General features: G+C 42.0%; 1 protein-coding gene across 18 annotated transcripts in view; it reads left to right on the plus strand.

The window, feature by feature from the left end:
- DPYD (dihydropyrimidine dehydrogenase) overlaps positions 1–23,988 on the plus strand; it is a 773,239-nt gene that overhangs the window by 314,144 nt on the left and 435,107 nt on the right. The window lies entirely within an intron of this gene.

The following is a 23,988-nucleotide window of genomic DNA, read 5'->3' on the forward strand; positions in this document are numbered from 1 at the left end:
TTGGAGCGCTACCATCAGGAATTTAGATTGTACAAGTTTGAGAGTCGCAATGTTGGGGAAAGGGCCCAATTGAGCACCGTAGACGAGCTGAGCTAGTGACTTGGCTGTGAACAGTTCTAGAGCTGCGGGTACATAATGGCCTCTTGTCTGCAGGAATGTGAGAATGGCAGAGGAGCTTCTCTGGGCTTTTAGAGCCACGTGTTCTCCATGAGCTTTCCTGGAGCCACCAGAATGAAAAACTACTCCCAAGTATTTAAAGTGTGCAACTTGCTCAATCTTATGTCCCTCAATCCACCAAGAGTGGAACTTGGGTCTCTTGGTGAAGGCCATAATTTTAGTTTTGTGAAAGTTGATTTCCAGGCAGTCCTCTCTGCAGTGCAGTGTCAGGGCCCTCAGTGCTTTTCTAAGGCCAATGGGAGTCCTTGAGAGGATGATTGCATTGTCCACATATAACAGGATGGCAATGTGTCTCCTTGCGAGCTTTGGAGGGTGGAAATCTGAGTTGCTGAACTGGCCCACCATAGAGTTGATGTAGAAGTTGAAGAGGAGTGGAGCCAATATGCTTCCTTGTTTGACGCCCTTCTGAGTTAGAACGGCTCTCGTGAGGTGGTCTTGGGGGATACATCTCACCTTGAGTGATGTGTCAACATGCAGGGTGCGAAGAAGGTATAACAGATGCTGGTCAATGGAAGAGGCTTCCAACTTCTCCTATAATTTGACTCATGAGATGGAGTCGAATGCTGCCTTGAGATCGATGAAGGTGGCATAAAGAGTGATCACCCTGCAGGAGGAGTATTTCCTGATAAGGTGCTGTAGAACTAGGCACTGATCAGTAGTGGAGCACCCTTCTCTGAAGCCTGCTTGTTCCTCAGCAAGAAGATTTTCCTGTTCCAGCCAATCCCTATGTTTCCCGTATAGGTGTCTCACATAAAGTTTGCTGATGGTATTGAGCAAACTGATGGGTCTGTGGTTGGTGGGGTCATCCTTCTTGACCTTTTTAAATATAGGGACAATGATCACTGCCCCCCAGTCCTTGGGAAGTTGGCAATTCTTGTCATTATAGGTGAAGAGCAATGCCAGGATAGGGGCCCACCAGTCCAAATTATTTTTAACAGCCTCCGGTGGAATAAGGTCCTTGCCTGGAGCATTCTCCAGTCTTAATTGGGCGACTAGACTGTGGATCTCTGAAGTTGACACCAGAGCCCATGCTGGAGTATCCTCACTGGATCTGGAGTATCCTGTGCCATTGCACAGGCAGAGCTTCTGCAAACGTCAGCAGGATGCCCTAAGCCTGTCTAGCCCAGGAGAAATTGATACTTTGCACCTTACTTATCCTGTAGAGATGGTAACTGAAAACTCTTTGAACTACGGACAGGTGTCTGTCCCATAGTCCCCTCTACTATCTAGGGCATCTCTCTTCCTCATTGGCTGGGGAGCTGTCAGCCTGGGCCCTTGTAGCATACCTCTAATTAGTGGTAAAGGCTCACCACCCTTCAAAGTGTTTTGCCCAAGAAACTCAGTTTTCTGTTGCTTTTATAAAGTGTCAGCTATTTTCCATCTGCTTGCATCCTTCATCAAGATATGCAAGTGCTTTGCTTTAGACCTTAAAATGTGTTAGTAGTTAGAAATGAAGTTTGCTTTATTTTCCTGATGCCTACCTGCTCCCCTTTTCACCTTGGTTCCTGTAGATTAATAAAGTAATATTTTAGAGAGAACAATCTTGCCTCTTGTGTATGTTGCTTAGAGACTCTGGAGTTGCGGCTCCCCACCAGCTGACTGCTTGGTTGAGCTACTTAAAGGGAAACATAACTGAAGGGTTGAACTAAGCCCAGATCCTGCTCTGCGGAGACAGAGGAGATCCTTCAGACATTGGATCAGTCTCAACTTGAGCGCTCTCTGGAAGCAGAGAGTGGTGGCAGCGACTACCATTCACCGCACTGGAGCAGGGGTGACTGAGTAAAACTGCCCAGACTCCAGTGGGTTCCTTTACAAAGTTTAACTATCTATATCTATATCTATATCTATATCTATATATCTATATCTATATCTATATCTATATCTATATATCTATATCTATATCTATACACACACACACACACACACACATTTGTTTTGTTTATCTGTTACATTTACATCCCACTCTTCCTGAAAGACTCAGTGGCGTACAGAATTCTTTAGAATTAATCGTTCTGTCCCCAAAGGGCTCAAAATCTTTGTTAAAAATCAAACAAAAGTTAGTGAGGGGAGTTGTCAAGTGTCAGAAGATTCTTGGTGGTCCTCAGGCCAATGGAGGGGTCTTGCTGCTCACCTCACTATCTGATGTAGATTGATGACAATGGCGGTATAGCAGGACTTGGTTCTTCGCAGAAGAGAGAAGCCAAAAGACAGTTAGTCCTCCTCAGTCCTCTCTCCTCAGTTAGAGGAGAGAAGCCAGAAGACTGTTAGTTCTCCTCAGACTGATGGAAGGGCCTCGCTGCTTATCATATTTTTATGCATGATTTGTGTGAGCGGTTGGACAATTCTTTTTTAACACAGTTTGTAGCTGTTTTCTACTATTTCATAATCTATTTAGGGCTTGTGCACACATTTGCTATCCTCACCATAAACTTCCTACTGAAAACAGCCTCCCTATGATAAGTAAGCCATATTTTAACAATAATATCTAGAACCATTCCCCATGTAGAATCTTCATCCCTTCCAGTGGTGGCAGACATCTACAAATCCCCCAGCCCTCAGATGAGCAGGACACCCAGCACCATACAGATCTCCTTCTCAGGGGTCTGATTACCACTGCCATTTTTGAGATAGTAAGAATCAGGAGGAATCCTTTCTGAGCAGTAGAAAATAACTCTCACAGTTTCTTACCATCTCCATATCCCATTACAAATGGCAGAAGACCCACTTCTCTCCTAACACTTCTGCCTGTGTGTCAGGTAAAGATCTGAGGAAAGAGAGGGAATTGGTAGCAACCACAGATAATGGCTGGCTAGTGAGCTAAGCCTAAATTTGTGGATGCTTGAGTGGTGGACATCTTTTCATGGCAAGCTACGTGTGGTCCTAATATTTCAATTGGTGATGGGGATAATTTATCAGGGAGAGTCTGTGCCATTCCCGTGGTTAGTGTAATATATACACTAGTATTTAGAACTACTGCACTCTCTTCGAACAGAATATGCATCACAGATTTCTCTTCATTTGTGAGGGTTTTTTTTAAAGTAAACAAAACAATTCCAGAAATTTACTGAAACCTATGGTATGCTTCTGCAGAAAGAGAGAGAGAGAGAAGGAAGGAAGACAAAGAAGGGGAGGGGAAGCAAGAAGTGAGTTGGCCTGCCATGATGAGAAAGCTGAAAAATAATTGGAGTTCAGTGGTTTTCAGATGGAAAAATTCAAATGTTATTTCATGCTACTGCAACAAATCTGGGGTTTTTAGGTGGACCTCATTATCCATGGGGTTTTGTTCTCCAAAAAAACCCACAGATAAGGGAATCACAGATAACGAGGCATTAAGGCAAAGGGAATTTGGGGGTAAGGTTCCTGGAGCCTGAAGAAAAGGGCAAAAATGGTGAAAAACAGCAAAAAAAAAAATTGAAATAAAGTGTCCTATCGTGTTCCATTGGTCTCCAGCTGTCCGGGATCCCACCCCCCATCCCACATCAGCAATTTTTCTGTAGGAAAAAAATCACATAAAAATTTTTGTTTTAAAAAAATGAGGCTTATTTTCTCAAAATGGTGGCCAGGAATGACCTCAGAGTTCATTTCTGGCCACCTAGGAACCTCCGATTTATGGGTTTTAACTCCTTTGTATCTGCAAATACTGAGGTTGGGTCCCTATTATCCAACAGCTGCTACGTGGAACTGCGAGAGAGTAATAACAGGAAGGAAGGAAGGAAAATTAAGTGACTTGCAAATCAATGGCAAGTTTATCTCCCTGACACAATCTATATTTGAGCCCCCACAAGTATAACTTCTGATGACTCCCTCCCCTGATTATCATTATAGAATTCATCCCCATGACAAGATGGTTATTGTTCCAGTGAAACATGCCACATGTTCTGTATGAGGGCATAACAACTTGCTAATGGGGGAGGGGGGTGTTTGTCAGAAAATCAAGACTTTATACAAAATGGTCACTTGAAAACATAGCATAGTTTTTGCACCTAAATAGCTTTATCTGCAAATCTGTGGAAGAGGCCAGGTTCAGTTGGTGCAACTGCAAGAGCAGGTCTGACTTTAACACAAATGAGATTTGTATTAAAATAAACATTTTGTATGGTAGAAACCAGGGCCCGGTGGCATGCTACACTTTGCTAAAGTTAAGCAAACTAGGTCTGGTACATGACTGCCTGCAAATCCTGCCTACACCACAGGACTACTTGAATATTAGAAGGAAGGTGGGATTTAAGTGTAATAAATAAAACATTTGGGAATTAAATCCACCAGGAATTGATGGAGAAACATTTAGAAGCCAGGCGGCTTACCATAACAACAACAAATATTTATATACTGCTTTTCAACAAACATTTCCAAAGTGGTTTACATAGAGAAACAACAAACAAACAAAACAAAAGATGGAACCTTGTCCCCAAAGGGCTCACATTCTAAAAATAAACATAAGATAGACACCAGCAACAGTCAATGGAGATACTGTGCTGGGGATGGATAGGGCCAGTTACTCTCCCCCTGCTAAATAAAGAGAATCGTCACGTTAAAAAGGTTCCTCTTTGCCCAGTTAGCAGGGGTTACCCTTATGTTACCATAAGGGGAGGAGACCCTGCGTTAGGAGAGAAGGGAAGTGAGACAATTAAATAGTCCCTATTAAAAGAGCAGCAATACACTCTGAGTTATTCTTGCAGTCATGTTTAACTGACAGTGTTGTCTGATAGTGCACTGATGCAAGCAACCACATTATATATGTGACTGACTGTCTTTCATTATTTCTCGAAGCCCTGTACTGCTTTAAGGTTGACGGTTGTGCTGAGCTGAGGCCTTCTCTCAGCCTGGTAGTCTCCCTAATAGATGTTGCATGCATGCTCAGAGGCCTGAAATTGGACCAAGCTGCCTCATTTGGGAGGAAGGCGGGCATGAGCGAGGAGCTCCTTCGCTGCCGCCGCTCCCTCCTGCCTCCAGCACACCCACCCGACCACATCTGTCATAGTTTGGGAGGCGGGTGGAACCCGTCAGTTAAAAGTAAAAAAAGAAAGTCAAAATGCAGGAGAAATTGATAAGCATTTCTCCCCTGGAAATAGGGACATGCTGCATAATGTGGGACAGTTGGCATCCCTAAGGTCAGATCAAACCCTTACAACAGGGGTTCTCAAAACGTGGGCCCCAGATGTTGTTGGCCTTTGGCCATTGCACTGGGATTTGGGAACATGCTTCCCAATGAAATAAGAGCCTCCCCTTCTCTAGATGTTTTTAAGAAGGACCTGAAAACATACCTGTTTATTCAGACTTTTAGTTTATTGTTTTAAACTTTTAGGTTTTAGAGTTTTTATCTGTATCAAACTGTTTTGATAATATTTTAATTGCTGTGTTTTTAGATTGTGAACCATCCTGGGACATGCATAGGATGGTATTAAAATGTGTTAAATAAATACATTAAATAAATGTGGGCATCCAGCTTTAAGTACTTTTGCTGTACATTCTTTGAAAGAAGCACAAGATCACAACAGGAGGCACCTGGCAGTCTCTTATTCTTCCTCTGCTCTGTTCAAGACTTCCAGGGATGGGGCAAATGCATTTAGTGCCTTACCTTGTGTTCGAAAGACTTTGTGCTGCCCCTGCTGGCAATAGTTGTTAGATCACAGGTTGCTGGAAGTAGAGTAGTAATAATAAACAACTGGTCTTGGAGAGCTGGTCTTGTGGTAGCAAGCATGACTTGTCCCCATAGCTAAGCAGGGTCTGCCCTGGTTGCATATGAATGGGAGACTAGAAGTGTGAGCATTGTAAGATATTCCCCTCAGGGGATGGAGCCTCTCTGGGAAGAGCATCTAGGTTTCAAGTTCCCTCCCTGGCTTCTCCAAGATAGGGCTGAGAGAGATTCCTGCCTAAAACCTTGGAGAAGCCGCTGCCAGTGTGTGTGAAGACAATACTGAGCTAGATAGACCAATGGTCTGACTCAGTATATGGCAGTTTCCTATGTTCCTAACTAATTGTTGCATTATACTATTAGCATAGGGTTAAGAGGAGGGAAAGGGAACTTTTTGTTTCTGTTCATTTTCTGGGTTTTCTCTCTCTCCAGTTTTCTTAGCTATTTCTTTTAAAGAAACAATCTAGCTGCTTATTAAATCCAGTGTACCACACTGCAGAAAGGTTTTTCCCCACTCAAAAAATGTGTCCAGTTGCTTATTAGAATAAACTCTGATGCAGTGCAGCAGAAATAAGCCTAGGAGGTGGCTTCTAGAAGGCAGATTGGCCATTATTTCCTGTGACAAGAATGAAAAATTATACGGATCCAGTGTGGAGGAGTGGTCACTGCCAGTCCTTAAGCTAATTCTGGGAAGTCACCTACAGTCCTCTGCCAATGAGCTGCTTCCGTTTTGGCCTGTAGCCCTGTTTGCATTTCTTAATGGAAAGTTTTCATTACTTGAACCATACCCAAAAGACAATCCATTCCCCCCCCCCATTAGTATAGTGTTAAAGAATAGCTTAGAGTTCTCTGACGTGGGTGCCTTGCAAGCCACACATCATTTTAAGGAAGAACATGAGGTTCAAACTACACATTAGCAACTCACAGCAACCTAAAAGGTAGTTTAGGCTGAGAGATAATGACTGGCCCATGATCTCCCAGTGAGCTGCATGGCAAGGTGGGGATTTGAAGCCAGATTTCCCTAGTCCAAGTCCGGTGTGCTAACCATTATATCGCACTGGCTCCTAGATGTGATTTATCACATTTTATGTGTAAATCAATGGAGATTTTTCTGTTGGCTTGAGCGGGATGTGACTTTCAAACTCCTCATGTTAAACTATGTCCTAAAAGCTCCACCACCAACCCCTAATTCGAAGCAATTTGCTCTTAGCTCAAAAGAAGACAAATACAAAATATGTGAACTCCCCCCCAAACCCAAATATCTGTAAGAATTTGAATTCTAGCTTATCCTCTGTGGATTAATACAAAGGTTCTGTTTACTAGAAGTGTCCAATCCTTGTGAAAAGCTAAATCTACTGGCAAAAAAACTCAGATGGAAAATATTTTTAGATATATATAAAAAGCACACGCACACACACACACAACTTGAAATCATCTTCTAAAATTATACCATCGGCTTTGGCCTTGAGCACTTGAAAGGCCTTTTGGTTTATGAGAGAATTTTTCATTGGATTATAATATTTAAAGTTAATTAAAGATATAATTTGCTCTTTAATAAACAATATGTTTTGTAACTTCATTAAGGGGATGCTGCCTTCCTTAATTGTAATGGTCCAAAAGGTTGTCAGCTAAGTGTACATTAACTGCAGAGATAATAATGTTTTTATATGCTAATAATTTTTAAATGAATAACTTGTGTGGTACTGCAGCCGCATGGGGGAAATAATTTACATTGCTAAAGCTTATTGTGGTGTTAACCCCTTTTCCTGGGGAAGAGTGCCGAAGGATGCTGGTGTAAAATGCTCATTCGTTTTACATTAGTGCTAATGGCAGGCATGTTGGACCCACTGGTGTGAAAGGATTAAAAGCAGCAGCAGCAGCCATAGATGGGCGAGTACTTTTCACTGAGAAATCCTTGTGAAGAGAGACCAAATGGGAGCATATAACTTGATTTTCTATGTATTGATTAGATGTTGCTTGTTTTTTTTAATCATGTTGAATTCCACTGAGACTGGTACATCTTGCACTCGTATGTGGAAACCCCCCCCCCCCCCCGCAACACTCCCAAACACATTAAAGTTACATTAAGAGACCTATTTTCTTAATATGGGGGCTTCACAAGCACATCAAAGGAAGCATAAATATTGTAAACCCTGAGTAGAGAGTGCATCCCATTAAACCATAGCCCCACTGATTGTGATGGTTTTAGAAATTTTCTCTTAATTGTGCACCTCTTGGCTCCCAGCAAGTCTTCAGCATTCCCCTCCTTCTAATTGTGAGTTTAAAAACAGTCTTGGAGATCTAGAGATCCTGTCTGGTCATAAATAGGATAAGAGGAGGGTTTATAAATAGGAGGAGGAGGGCATATCTATCTATCTATCTATCTATCTATCTATCTATCTATCTATCTATCTATCTATCTATCTATCCATCTATCCCTAAGAAATGTCACTAGCTTTGCTGATGCTTCTTTGGCTTTTGCCAGTATCTATCAGCAGGTTCTTCCATGGAGAAATGTCCAGACCCACTTTTATATGTGCTTTTAGCAGAATATCTGTGGCAATTTCTACCCTGAGGTCTTATCAACCTCACACACTGCAGGGAAAGGTTTGTCACCAACCTCAGATTCCAAGCAGGGCATCCAAAGCACAGGTTGTGGCAAAACACATGTTTTCTGCACATCTGAGGTACAGATGTACAGGGACCACATGCTTAAGAAATGTACTAAGTTTTTTTAAAAACCAAAACACTTTATTTCCCTCAGAATTCCTTGATGGTTTCTCCTCGTCAGCGGCCTCCAAATTTGCCTTGCAATTTCACATGGGACACATTTTTACAACTGCTCCGTCTCCTAATGTCAATGCAGAGATCTAAAACCAAAAGTAGATAAAGTGGAATTGTGAGTGAAGGTGCATAAGTCTTAGCTGAAGACTTAAATATTGCCAAGGACAGAGAAGAATTGAAATAAGGATAGTGAATAGTGAAATAAACAGTGAAATAAGAGCCTCCCTATCGCTGACAGCTTTAAAAAAGTATTTAAAGATGCATCTGTTCACCCAGGCTTTTAATTAATATTGTTTTAATGGTTATAATGCTGTTTTAAACTATTCTTTTAAAAATTTTAAATTGTTGTAATGCTTTAAACTTTTCATTTTTGTTTTAACTAATGTTTTACTTTGGGTTGTTGTTGTTGTTGTTGTTGTTGTTGTAAACTGCCCAGAGATGTAAGTTTTGGGTGGTATAAAAATATGTTAATACATACATACATACATACAAGTCTGCTGTCGGCATAGGAGCAAGAAAGAGCACATCAGTGACCATCTTGCTACTCAGATTTTGTATCTCTATAATATTTTTATGATTATGACTCCAGTTGGGCCACATTTCATATCTATTTTTTATTTTGGATTAATGAACCTTGGGAAAACTGCTATCCTTGGCAGTTCACTTCATAAACTGTATTCACTTAATGAATTGGGAGTTGAGAAAAGAGCCACTGTTTATAATAATATTAGAAATATTATTATAATAGTAGTATTCGAAACAATACAGGAGAACCTCATTATTCGTGGAAAGACTATTTGCAGTTCCACGGGAACCTGTTTCCAGTATTCACGGATACAATTGGGTTAAAACCCACATATTCATGGTTCCTAGAGGGCCGGAAGTGACTGTGGTGGTCACCTCCGCCCACCATTTTGTCTAAAGGAGCTATTTTGTGGATTGTTTCTTTTAAAAAATGGACTTTCACCACCATTTTTCACGGTTTCTGGAGGCATTTTGTCCTTTGTAGCGCATTCCTGGGTATGTGGGGGGGACCAAGAGGACCTGTGGAGCACGCCACAGTAAATTTTTTTTTGCCATTCTCAGCTGTTCCCCCCCCTTTGCTTCCCCCCTTCACCCTGGAACCTAACCCCCCTTTCCCCATAGCCGTAATGCCTTGTTACTTGCTGTTCCATTACTCATAGTAGTAGGTGAGGAACGGAACCCCCCATGAGTAACAAAGTTCTCTGGTATAGCATTTGCCTTAGGAGTTCATAGAACTTCACCTATATTAACTTGTTAATCCTCCCAACAGCAGTATAAATTAAGCCAGTATTACCCCCATATTGCAGTAGAGAGGATGAGGCTAAAGAAATTGAGTCTGATTACATGTTACAGTTGTCACAGGGATTATGTCAATTGGGGCAGTTATGTTGTGAGTTTTCCAGCCCCCACTAGTGACTGCCAATAATGGGGGGGGGTGAGACTCATTATGTGGTAGTCAGAGGTGCACCTAGGTAATTTTGGAGCCTGGACCTAAAGGCCTTTGCAGCCCTGACCCACCCACACAGAACATTTAACATGACCACACCACCTGCAGCAGATTAAAAAGGATTTGGGGGCCCCTAGGGGGTGTGGAAGCTCTGGACTCCTCTGGTGGGAGTCCCAATTCATGAGAGGCATGTTGCTAAACTTTATGGTTAAGGGTAGAGCTCTCACTTTCCTCACAATTTTTAATTATCACTATTGTGAATGTGACTAGGCTAGCCCTAAGCCACAGTATGTTGAAGGTTAAGTGGTATTCAGCAGGCATTTATATCTCACTAGAGTATTGAAGGGATTACTGAAGGGATTACTTTTTGAAATTTGCATGCAGAGGGCTCTGGGGCATATTCTGAGGTTTACACAGGCCAGGTCTCTTCTGTTGTAGGAACTATGTCCTAAAACACAGCAAACACTCTTCTGTGGCTTCATGTTGAAAAGAAAGATAAGCAGTGATGGCAGGCTGGTTTTCAGGAAAGCTTGTCTACCATTACTGATCTTCCAAGCTCATGAGGAGTCCCAGGTCTCCTCAGAACATTGTTTGAACATAATTGACATTGATGATTGTTGTGATTCTTATAGTAACTGTCAGAAATTTGGTGAATGTTCACACATTTATGTAGGCCTGAGAGAAACATTTACACAAATCTTGACATTTTATCATTAAACGTCAGCACCGACTGAATGTCTTCAGTGAATGCCCAAATGTTATCCTCATTTCTGTCCATAGCTGGTAGGGAACACTTTCCATGCCATAGGTAGAAATGTCAAAAGTCAGGATCGTTTCCCAATGGTTCTCACACATTATTAAGACTTACCAATAAATGGGAATATTCACTGCATTTCTGATGTTTATTATTATTATTATTATTATTATTATTATTATTATTATTATTTTACATTTATATCCCGCTCTTCCTCCAAGGAGCCCAGAGTGGTGTACTACATACTTGAGTTTCTCTTTCACAACAACCCTGTGAAGTAGGTTAGGCTGAGAGAGAAGTGACTGGCCCAGAGTCACCCAGCTAGTTTCATGGCTGAATGGGGATTTGAACTTGGGTCTCCCGGTCCTAGTCCAGCACTCTAACCACTACACCACGCTGGCTCTCACTACACCATGCTGGCTTGTTTGTTCTGTTATGGTAAGGAACCACTTTTCCCTCTTCTCTTTTTGTCTTTTGGGCCTGTATCAAACCTGTTTCATAAATTTCATTTTAGGCAGGTATATAGCTACAACTGAAGATGGGGGACAAATATCCCTGGGCCCCCAGGGGAGCGGGGAGGCTACTGTCTTGATGACAGTTTGCTCTTGTACCTTTCTGAAGAAAAAGACGGGTAAGGGCCCATCTTCATGTTTCAAATGTATATGCAGAAATGTAAATCATGAACATGGCAAACACATGTTTTCAAACACATTTTTTGTACAGATATACATATGAGAGAGTGATTGGCTGTCACTTCATGCTAAGGATATACTTAATGGCAAACCTGGATTTTCTTCTGCATAATTTGCAAAATGGTCCATCAAAGGTGTGTGTATATGTGTGTCTGAGAGAGACAAGATGGATGGATGGATGCACAGTGTATATGTGCAAATTTAATATGTGACATCACTGAAGTTTCTAAATATCTGATTTATTAATTATATTTAATGTCAAAATGTTAAAATGTCTATGGACAATTTCTTTTTCTTTAGCGCACTGTGAATCTAATGTGTTTCTTGCATGTTAGTTGTCAGTATGTGCATCATGGATACTCAGTGTTTATTATATGAATACTGATCCAGTTGTGATGACAGTCATACTAATCACAATTGCTATAATGGGCAACTGGGAGGCTCTGGTATGTAAGAAACGAAGAGGGTTCTGCTTTTAACTAATCTCTGTGTATGTTTTTTGGTATTTAATACTTTCAGCCAAGGCTTAAATATTACCAAGGGTAATGAGAAGGAATGATAGTTTAGATGCATTCTTTCCTCCAGCCCCTGGTTGAATTAAATCTTTCATTCCCTCTGCAGACATACAAATCTATAGCATCCTTTTCAGATGAATTCAGAAGCAGGAGTCTGCGTTCTTTTATTCCTGGACCAGAGATTAAAATTGATCACAGGAGGCACAAGGGAGCAGGTTGCAGTATCACAGCTCAATGTGGTTAACGAGGATAGTGCATGGCTTCTGTTCTACTTAACTCTGCACTTACAGGTTACAAATATTATTGATTGCAAGGGTCATTGGAGGCTGAAGGCAGGTTATGTCACTTGACGGTATTTGGCAATTTTTAAGGGACAAGAGCAATGAGCCCTCGTAGCGGGTGGGACAGGTATAGTTTAAAGCTGACAAATTGAGATTTATATATGTGTGAGCTGGCAAAGCCCTTCAGGTAGAAATAATGAATGGAAATTTGATAGGCTGTTTTATCATAGGTCAAATGATGTGCAGTAGAAGGAGGAGGGGAGTTAAAAGACTTTAATTATTACCTTTTTGTCAAAACGAACTGATGATGGGTTTTCAGTCCCACATCCGTGCTTCTAGACAAATGAACATTGCTTAAAATCCTTTTCACGGGGCATCATTTTTAATGTATGTTAGAGATGGTTTACCTAAAGCGATTTGAGCAGTGTGGCGTAGGTGGAACAATATGTGAAAAAATTACTGAACAGCCTTTAGTGCTTTTGTGCTTTCTTTTCTTTTCTTTCTTTTTTGTTCTTTCAAGTGGATGTAAATACTCCAAAGAATTAATGCAAGCTGTAGTGGTCTGAGTTATGAAAACTTTTCAAAGAGTTAGAGAGAAGTACTCTACAAATGATAGGTTCTACTGATCAGCACAGCTAGCATTTTGGAGTCTAAGGGCTCCTGGGCACGAGACAGTGGGGTTCTTCTCTTAACTAGTAAAAGATGGAAGAGACTCATGAACTGAAAGAGCAACCCAGAGGCTGGAAAAGCAGCCCCCGAGGATGAGGCTGTAGCTTAGTGTTAGAGCATCTTCTTTACATGCATACATTCCCAATCCCAGGCATGTCCCGGTAGGACTGGGAAAGACTCCTGCCTGTAACCTTGGAGACAAAAGTTGGGGGCAGTGTACAAATACAGTAAATAAATTGGAGCTGCCCAGGAACAGTGCCAGGAATATGCACCCTCACATCGCTTCACTTTCCCTACACAAGATGTGGCTTCCACTTTTTTTCTGGGCACAGTTCAAACTGCTGCTGTTGACCTATAAAGCCCTAAATAGCATAAGACATATACCTGAAGGCAGAGGCTCATTTATTTATTACATTTGTACACCACCCCAAATGTTCTTCTCGGGGGAGAATTAGGGTGTGACTCATAGGGCCTCAATGAATGGCTCAGAGCCCCAAATCTTATTAGCCACCCCTCTCCTCCATGACTCCATGCTGAGGCACCTGCACAGAGCATGAGCGAGAATGCCTAGCCTCACCTAACTCTCTGCTGCTTCCACCTGCATACATGCTGCATTATAATATTAGAGACTTGGAAAAAAATATGCACTGTAATTATCCTTGGGGGAGGGGGATATGGTTGAATTTAGTTACTGAAAGGAGGGCTTTGGACCTGGGCCCCAGATCATTTAAGCACCGAGCAACGCCCCTTCCGGAAGGACTACCTGCTTCCATACAGATGTGCCTGACAATTTTCATTAGAGGTCCTGCTTAAAAATGCCACCATCTTCAAAAGTGAGTTAAGTGACCATAAAAGGCTGGACTTTCTTGACTGCAGCATCTGTGGTCAGCTCAAAATATGACCAATGACCTGAATTACTATTCAGTCACATAACTTAGTTTCATGCTTGATAAGCATGCTTTGAAATGCTGAATGAAACCCACCACCACCACCATTTTTCGTCATTTTAATCATTCTGCACTTGTGAAATAGTGGCTAAGGCAAGCTGGAAAAACTTTCAGAAGATTTAATTGATAGATTAATCAACCAAAATTTACGTTGATATGTTGATTATGTTGTCCCAGCAATCAATTTTTCATTGGTGGGGTTGTGATTGAAGGGCATAGTGATTTTGCAGCCATTTTGTTAGTGTAATTCAGAATGAGAGAGAGAACACTGATGATAGCTTTCCCCCTAAACAATTGACACAATCCACTTTTGGGGAAATTTTCCTAAACAGGCACGCTTTAAATTATTGGGGAAAGCACAATGCTCTTGCATCCCTCCAATTCATTTCAGTGGGGCTTGTGCAGGAGAATTTCCCAGCTGACTGTATCCAATGATTTTTAATATGCATTTCTGATTTTTTTTTAATGTAATCTCAAACTTCTTTCAACATCCTCATCACAGCACCAAAATATTGATATGCAAATTTATTTAAATTTAATCAATAGATTATTATTTGGTTGATGGGTTGTTGTTGTTTTTACATGATCAGTCATGTAGAAAAACAACTCCCAGTAATCAGCCCAAATGTTACCAATTTCTAAAACATCTAGTGAAGAATCTCCCATTACATGGTGCAGGTAGAGAAGCCATAACTCAAATGAGATGTTCTGAGTATGAAACTAATTTCTTGGTGATTTTCCATCTCCTTATTGAATACCGTATAAAAACAAATGTAAAATTGGATGCAATTTAGTTTTACATTTGGTGCATTATAAATGTTAATTACTTAATAGATTAAGACAATATTGTATTCCTACAGTCAGACCATCTGCTGATGTAATTTGGTAAAGCTCTGTTTGATCTCATTGACTTACACCAGGGAGGGATAGCAGAACCACATAATACAAGTGACCTGGCCATTTATAATTTCATTAGGAATTGCTAGCATTGAATGAATATCCACTTTGCCTCTCAATGCCACTTTGCATTGATCTTACCTTCCTCCCAACACATTTAACTATATGGAGCATTGATCCTGTTTTTAAGGATTTTATTGAGAAAAAGCACATGCACAGCCTTTTAATGTTTTCCATATCCCCTCTGTAAAAATTCCCATTGTATAGATCATAGTCTGCAATTAAATACTTGGATATCAAGCAGTCTTAATTGTTGCTGATGACCTCTCTTGACTTGCAGTCCACTCATATGTGTGTTTAGTCAGAAATAAGTCCTACAGAAGTAATTGGGGCATACGGCAGAGAAAGTGAGCACAGGATTGCACCATTGGACAGTTGCACTTCATGTATCACAGTCACATTTCTTTTATACAGTGTGTGCCCCATGGACATATTTGCTCTAAGCTAGCATGGCAGATCTATACACAGTAGCAGCCTTCCATGAGCACAGCTTATGTGGATATGCACTGAAGGAGATACACATCACTATCCGTTGTGTTGCTCATCCAAGCTCCAACACACTAACTGGCTGCATCTTTCCATAAGAATGGACTAGCAGTTCTGTGTGAATGGACTAGCAGTTGCAATGCATGACCAGTTTCAAGCAACAGAAGTTGGATTGTGGCTAATGCTGCTGCCTGTTACCTGTGCCCAGCAGAGGAGGAGACCACTTTCCATCTACCAGCAGGAGGGCACAGGGTGGGAGACTGTGTCTGACTACTGGGTGCGGCTCCTCTGCTGCTTTTGTTGCTACCAACTGCCTGAGAGACTTCTGCCTGCCACCTCTGCCGGTTGTGTGAGTGTTGGCAGGGCTGGGGCCTTTGGGCTACAAGAATGAGCAGTCTTGGCTCCACCTGCCCACCCTGGGCTATTTAAGAAGTCTGCCAGTGGTGGCGAGAGCCACTTCGTTGAGCAACGAGGGCGTGGGCCACCCCACCCCCCGGTTCGGTACCTTTGGGTTGCGGAGGAGTGAGTTTGGCCTGGTTAGGATTATTTTCATTGTTTTGAGTCTTTCTGGAGATGTGGAGTCGGAGGGGCATGTCCACTGGTCTCAGGGCAACTATTCCAGTGGTGATGGGGAATAGAAGAAGCTACGTTGGCAGGTCAGCAGGCCATTACAGGGGAAGGGAAATCAGAAACTTAATAGCTGTTTTCCCTTCCGGCTGCCCTGTCAGCTCTTTGACCTTGGGGAGCAGTGCCAACTACCCGCAGAGCCTTGCCTTGCTCCTCTTTAACGCCAGGTCAGTCCAAAATAAATCTGAAGTAATCCATGATTTGATCATGGATGAAGGGGCTGACCTGGTGTGTATTACAGAGACTTGGCTGGAGGAGGCTGGTGGCCCAGTTTGGGCCCAGCTTCTCCCTCCAGGATACTTTGTTGAGGAGCAGGTGAGGGAATGTGGGCGGGGAGGTGGAGTGGCTGTGGTCTTTAAGGATAATATCTCCCTTACGAGAATCCCTGTCGGAACGTCTGATCATATTGAGTGTGTGTACTTATGCTTGGGGACCAGAGATAGATTGGGACTTCTGTTGGTGTACCGATCACCCCGCTGTGCAACAGAGTCCCTAACTGAGCTTGCAGACCTGGTCTCAGATTGGGTGAGTCCACAGTGCTGGACTAAGACCAGGAGACCCAAGTTCAAATCCCCATTCAGCCATGAAACTAGCTGGGTGACTCTGGGCCAGTCACTTCTCTCTCAGCCTAATCTACTTCACAGGGTTGTTGTGAAAGAGAAACTCAAGTATGTAGTACACCGCTCTGGGCTCCTTGGAGGAAGAGTGGGATATAAATGTAAAAATAAATATAAAAATAAAAATGCCAGTATCAACCACTGAGAGGGAAGCTGTGTTGAAATGAATAGGGATAGTTTCTTTCCACCTGAAGTTTTTCACACGGGGTTTTTAAAGCCCTTTAACTCACATCTCCTTCGGAATGGAGGTTATTTATTTATTCATTAGAAACATTTGATATACCGCCCACACCGAAGACTCTTTTCACTGCACGTTAGAGTGCAGACTGATATATATCCGGGGTTAAAAAAATCCACTATTTGTGTTGTTTTTTGGCGACAACTTCTAGTTTGCAGTAAAGCCTGCTGCGTGTAAAAGTCCCTGGGGATTATAAGAGAGCCACTGCTTTTAAAAGTGCCTCCTTGCCCAGTTAGTAGAGAGCCTCCTATGTCTGAATCTCTTGCATCACAAGCTGATATAAAAAAAGCTTGTTCAAATGTTATCTAGCAAGGAGAAATCTGGTTTCTAAAACATCTTGAGCTTCCACATGCCTCTTTACTGATGCATCGATCCATCCTTGGAAGGAGTAAGGCTTTTTTTAGTCACAATGTCAGGAAGACAGTTGCCCAGATAAATGTGGTACAGCCTTGACCAGAAGTTGTTTCCTCCCCTCAGTGGAGTGGTGTGCACTAGACCTAGAACTCTCATTCTGAGATGCAAGGAACATCTAAATGGGGCTGGGGATATGAATATTTTCCTCCATTGTTTTGGCTCATCATTGGCTCAGAAGGGAGGGAAGTCTGTGTCCATCCCCAGTGCCATGATAATTAAAAGAATATGGAAAACTGTTGTCACTTGTGGCTTTTCTAAAGTGGTGAAGCATGTCAAACAAATAATATTGGACTTGCTTTTTTGAGAGGGAGTTGAAGGCCCCTGTCCCTTTGGTACAGCTGATGTTATTGATCAACAGACTAGCAAAATGTTTTCAGAGATTGAAGCAAGTGAGAGCGGATAGCGATTGCATGTCACCTTCATTGCAGCACCCTGCTATGTCAGTGCTGGGATGCTGCTGAACATTGGTCATTTGGGCCCAATTGTGTGAAGTGACCTGTTTCCTAGTAGTGGAAATTCAGCCCTGGTGTGAGCAGGGTCCTACTTCATTGCCTCCACTGAAATTTCACATGCTCCATAAAGGCTGGCTTTGGCCCCAGGCTGAGATCACTAAACTCATTTTCCCTTGTGACCTTTTCAGATTTGTAGCTAGGATGACATGAGAGAGAGGTTTGGAGCAATCTTCCACTTTATTTTCTCTCTCTCCTTTTACAGCAGCTGTTTCTGCAGTTACTGTGCAAAAACGTGCAGAACTCTTAAACCCCACAAATCATGATTCATGGCTTACAGTTTCAGCTTTTTTAGCCTTGGCAGAACAGGACATAGAAAGAGAAGTTGAACAAGGTCCTAATAGGACATGGTATGAAGCTGCGTTGTCTTTTAATTCCCATCAGGCCCACTTAGCATTTTGCCAAAGAACGCCCTGGTGTCCTTCATTTGACCTTTACATGTAACATGACATGCAGCATTAAAAATAATTGGTAGGGTTGCCAGGTTGCTTTTTCTGGCAGTGCTCCTGTGCCTTTAAATAGCAGCATGACACGCAGGCAGTTCATCCACACCTGTGGAGTTTCTGCCTTTCATGCTGCTCTCAAGAGCACAGGAGCATTGACTGGGGGAAAGTTGGCAAAAAATATAGCGAATAGAACATTGGACTTGAGTTCCAAATCATTTGCTCAGATATGAATTTCTCTAGGAGACATTCATGTTCTGGAGATAAAATGGGATCATTTTTTCTTACTGTTTTTCATGTTAACTGTTTGGGGTTGATGTAATAAGAAAAAGGATATAAAATATGAACATGCAAAATCAATCAATTCATTCATCAGTTAATGGTCCACAGACCTTCTGATGCTCTCCTCCCCATATTATACAGATTTGTAATTTTATGGAATTAGGGTTTTTATGAATTAAAAACAAAAAGCTGCAAAATCAGAGCTGGACATATCAAAATTTAATTGATTTTAAAAACAACCAGTAACCATTACTTTCTGAATACATTGTTTACAAATTTTAATGGGTCAAAATACAAACTTTGCAACTGACTGTCTTACATAAGAATGAGAATCTGTCACCAAACAAGCCATATACTGTTCTAATGACCTTTCTAGATATGAACAATCATAGGTGTTATATGTCTTTCATCTCTATTCAAAGTACAGAACAATAGTACACAAGTTGTAATTTCTATTTACTTTCTTCTTCAAGGACATACATACATGCATATATAAAAATAATCACATGTATGCCACCCTTGTTCTTTGAAGAAGAGGTGGTGTACAAATGTAGTAGGTATATACATAGATAAAATAAATATATTTTCACTAGTCTGACAACATATTCTTAATTTTAAAAATAGTAACTGAAAGTCTGTTCTGCTTCATTTCTTAGATTGCATTCAATGTATGTGGAGGGGGGGGAAAATAAAAATACATAAAGTATCTCACTGATATAGACCTTGAGAAACCATTAGGATCTGGCTGCTGATGAAAGACATTTTTGCACATGCCTTAAACAGAAAGCCAAAACATAGTCAAAGTGTGGTAACAATAATAAATCAGAGCAAACGTGGTAACAGTATATGGCACAATATGGTCTAGATGCCCTGTACCAATAAAATCTCTGCTAGTGAGTACACTCTAAACATTTTCATTTCAGGAGCCTTATTCGTGTTCAGGGATCCCATTTCATTCAATGTAGAGGGTCCCAATTTGTTTCCCCCTCATTTGTTGGTGCCCCTTACTTTTACAAGAATTTTTAAAAAATCATTGCCTGTTAGTGATGGTGGGAACTGCACTTCTGCCTTCTGGTGGCAACAATTTTTTACCCATATGCAGTGGGATGCAGTGTAATCCCAGACATATACGTTAAAGAAGAGACTGTTGCCAGGACGTAGTTATGCAGTGGAGCTCCTGTTTGATGTACTTCCCTAATCACTACTGTTCTGACCGCCTCCTTCAGCAACGTGTGCAGAAACATCAGCTCAAATATGTTGGTACTCTTGGCTTCAAAACTAAACACTAGTCATAAAACCAAAGAAGGCTGGCTTACAAATGTTATCTAAGAACAAAGCTGCAGGTACTTTCAAAAGATGTATTAGACCGATAAGAGCCCTGTGTATTTTGAGCACTGCTCTTCATTGAGGCAATTTTTATAATTTAGTACAATATGATTATGCACCCTATATTCACTCAAACAAAACATAAGCACATCAACAGGAAATTTACCTTTTGAAATAACAGGAGAGGAGTGCTGGTCTTGTGGTAGCGAACATAATTTGTCCCATTTGCTACGCAAGATCCACCTTGCTTTGCAATTGGATGGGAGACTATATGTGAGCTCTATAAGATATGGGGCCATTGTTCAATGGAACTGCATCTGCATGCTTTCATGCAGAAGATCCCAGATTTACTATCTGGCATCTCCAGGTAGAGCTAGGAGTGACTCCTGCCTGTTACCTTGGAGAGCCACTGCCAGTCACTGTAGACAGTGCTGAGCTAGATGGACAAAGGATCTGACTCAGTATAAGGCAGCTTCCTATGTCCATAACAAAGAATAACATATAGCTAAAAGAGGAACAGTATGCCAAGGTACTTTTGGGAGAGAGTGGGCTTATGCAGAATAGTTAGACGGTGTCAGGGGAAAAATTTTTTTAAATAGACTCCCCTGAGTTCCATGTAAGAATGTACACATAATCTTTTAAACAGAACATACAGTATCTCCTTTTAAGAAGAACAGATTCAGGAAGACACTGAGGCTATTCTCATGATCGCCCAACAGTGGGCTAAGAGACCCTAGCCCGAACAGTGGGCTAAGAGACCCTAGCCCGCTTTTGGGTGATTGTGTCCTGCAACGAGAGCCACATGGTTCCTGGAAGCTAGCCTCCATAAATACCCCTCCCCTTAGATGAGGTTAATGGAGCGCTCCATTAACCTCATCTTTTTGCTCATGTGTTGCCGCGGTGCACGGTGACACATGAGTAGATCCCCAGCCGGGAGGCTGCAAGCAGCCTCCCAGGCTCAGGGGTCTCTCCAGGATGCCCCGTGCACTTGCGCAGGGCATCCTGGAGCCTCCAGGGGCCATGCAGCCCCCAATCCCCGCAGCCCCCGCCAGCTCCATGACAGAGCCAGCAGTCGTGTGGGTGGCCAATTCGGCTGCCCAGATGTCATGGGCATGCTATCTGATTCTGAGGATGAGGAGGAGACAAGCAGTGTGACAAGGAGTGCAGCAACCTCAAAGGCAAGAAGTTGCAGAGACAAGCGGGACCGACTCACAGGACATTGAAAAAGAAACAGATCGTAGTACGACAGCTCCTGTGGAGGAGGCGCAGCCAATCTCAGCTGTAGAGAGGCGTCAGTCGAAGAGACAGGAGGCGATAAGGAGACGCACGCGCAGAACAGCTCGACTAACAAGAAGAGCTGCTGAGTCAGGGACCATGATTGAAAGCACATGGCTTCAGTCTATTTAAGATGGCTTCGCCCCAGCCACATTGCTGGTAGCAACATCGTGCTTTGGAGAGCTACCCAGCTGTGTTCCTGCTTGTTTTTGATTGTGCTTTGACTCTGTATTGTTCGGACTCTGTTTGTGGAATTCGACTTGGACTTGGTTTGACCGACGATATTGGGACGACTCAGACTGACTTTGGTTTGGAAATTGCTTACTGCTTGGCTCTGACATTCTCCTTTTGACCCTTTGCCTACTTGACATCCCGTCTGCTGATATATAGCTCTAGATTAGCCTGACAGGTTTACGACAGCAGGGCTGCCTTTGGATCGTCTGTGGGGAGAGCAGGCTAAGCCCACTCTCCCTGCAGCCCCGGAAGAAGCTCTTCTCACTGATCATGAGAAAAGCTTCAGTGGTTACTTATAACACAGGTTAATGTGGAGAACACTACAGCAAACCTCATTAATCACGGAACTGGCATCCACAGTTTTGTATATCCATAGTCTTGTGTATCCATGGCCAGGTAATTGTCACCCATCCTCAATATACGTGGAAAAACCCAGCAATTAAAGGGTTAAGATTTGCTTATTCGTGGGTTGGAGATGGGCAGAAATTACCTCTGAGACCATTTTCGCCCATCGTCTTGAAGGCAGCAGCCATTTTGTGGCTTGTTTTTGTGAAAGAAAAGAAACAAAACTCTGATTTTGGACTATTGCGGGGGCATTGCTGGACAACTGGGGACACACAGAGTATGGTAGGGCACTTCCCCCCACACACATAACGTCCCCCATTTTGAGTCCTTTTTGTCCCTTTTTTCACTGTCCCAGGAGCCTAACCCCCAATTCCCATTGCCTGAATGCCCCATTTTCTGTGATTTCACTATCCACACACTGCCCCCAGAACAGAACCCATGTGGTTAAGGGGTTCTCCTGTATTTTAAAAATCATCTGTAACTTTATAGTAAAAAGAGGGAATAAAATCCATAACAAATCTTGGAGCAGAATCTCACATGGTCCATACATTCTTCATCCAGGATACTGCCTTCTCTTTAAGGTATTAAATAAAGGTTAACAATGAAAGGGGTTGTTCTAAATTTTTTAAAAAATTGTTTCACACTTCCCTCAATAGTCCAAAAAGGCATCTGCTTTAATGTTTTGGTAATAGACAAATTCATTTCAGACAAATTAAAAATGGGTCAGTCAGTTAAAAAGCAGATGATTAACCGACCTAAAGATTTAATGGATAAGCCAAAGCATTATGTCACCAAAAATTCCCAGAAACTTAAAAAATACAAACTCTGGAATAGAACAAACAAACAAACACACACACATTATAGCCCTATTCCCTCATAAGCACATTAGAGGATCTTGCTGGATCAAACTGAAGTTCCAGCTAATTTAGCATCTGCTTGCCCACAGTGGTCAGCCAGAGGCCTCTGGGAAGCCTGACGCTGGGACATGTAGCCGCCTCCTGCTGTTTCTCTCCTGCAGCTGATATTCAGAGACATACTGCTTCTGAACCTGAAGATCGCATATCGCCATCAAGACTAGTAGCCGTTGATAGACTTGCCTTTCAAGAATTTGTCAGTCTGCTTTTGAAGCCTTCTTTGTTAGTGGTCATCACCACATCTTGTAACTGTCAATTCTGTAGATTAATCTGCTGTGTGGGGAAGCTCTTCCTTCTGCTTGTCCTGAAGCTACCGATCATTTTTATTGGATGACCCTCAGTTCTAGAGAGATGGAGGATGACCCTGGGTTCTAGTTTTATTCTTTCTGTTCACTTTTCTCACATCATGTATACATTTCATGTAGTCATTTCAGTACATACTTTGTATGTGTCATCAGTTGCTCCTTGGGGTACGGGTGTGGGGAAGAGGTGAGAGGGAAAGATCCCTTGTGCTGCAGCATGTAAAAATGAGGTGAATTTTGGGGCCTGGTGTGATCTCTGTCACACTTTATGTCACCCTCTAATGTTAGAAAAGTATTCACCTGCCCCACTGCCGCTTTAACTATTCTCCTTAATGAGGATGGTTTTTGAAACACAAGTAGTGAATTGTAATGTTGGCAGCAGCCCTTTATCTTCTAACTTGAAGAAAATAGCAACCCATGGGCCTTCTCAGCCTTATTTGTCCTCCACCATCCTTTTCTTATTATTAACCATTAGCCCTCATTAGGGGACTACAACGAAGGATGAAGTAAGATCTCATTTCCTAAAGTAAGGGAATATCTAATAAGTATAATAATAAAGAAAAGTATAAAATGGGGAAGTTATATTACAAAGTAAATCTGCCCAGGCTTCCACAAAAAAAAAAAAAAAAAAAATTCAAAGTGCCACCTGCTGTGGAGATGAGGCATTAATCTCAACAGCAGGAAATAAAGAGGAGAGAGGAGAAAAATACAAAAGCATAGACATTAAAGAAGTAATTAAAACACTTATCTCCATCGACATACATAACCAACCAACAAAACAAAACAAAAAAATCCCAAACACTGAAAGAGGAGGAGGAGGAAAACCCATCCTCTATTAAACTTCACTGTGGGAAGTCACCAAACTGCCAACACAGAAAGACACCCTCCGCTAGGAAGGGCAGGCATTTTAAAATACAGACTTCCAAAATGGTTTACTGCTATGCTAGTTGCTGTCAGCCTGACCTTGGGAGACATTGGTGGTCACCAGCTCTATGAAGTCTGCAGCTGTCTTGATCTCCTAGGGTCCAGTCTTAATAACTCTGCTCCAAGTATCTACTTGGAGATGTCACTGGCTTTCTGTTTTCATTTTGTTC

The sequence above is a fragment of the Hemicordylus capensis genome, chromosome 4 (assembly GCF_027244095.1).
Source record: "Hemicordylus capensis ecotype Gifberg chromosome 4, rHemCap1.1.pri, whole genome shotgun sequence".
Lineage (NCBI taxonomy): Eukaryota > Metazoa > Chordata > Lepidosauria > Squamata > Cordylidae > Hemicordylus > Hemicordylus capensis.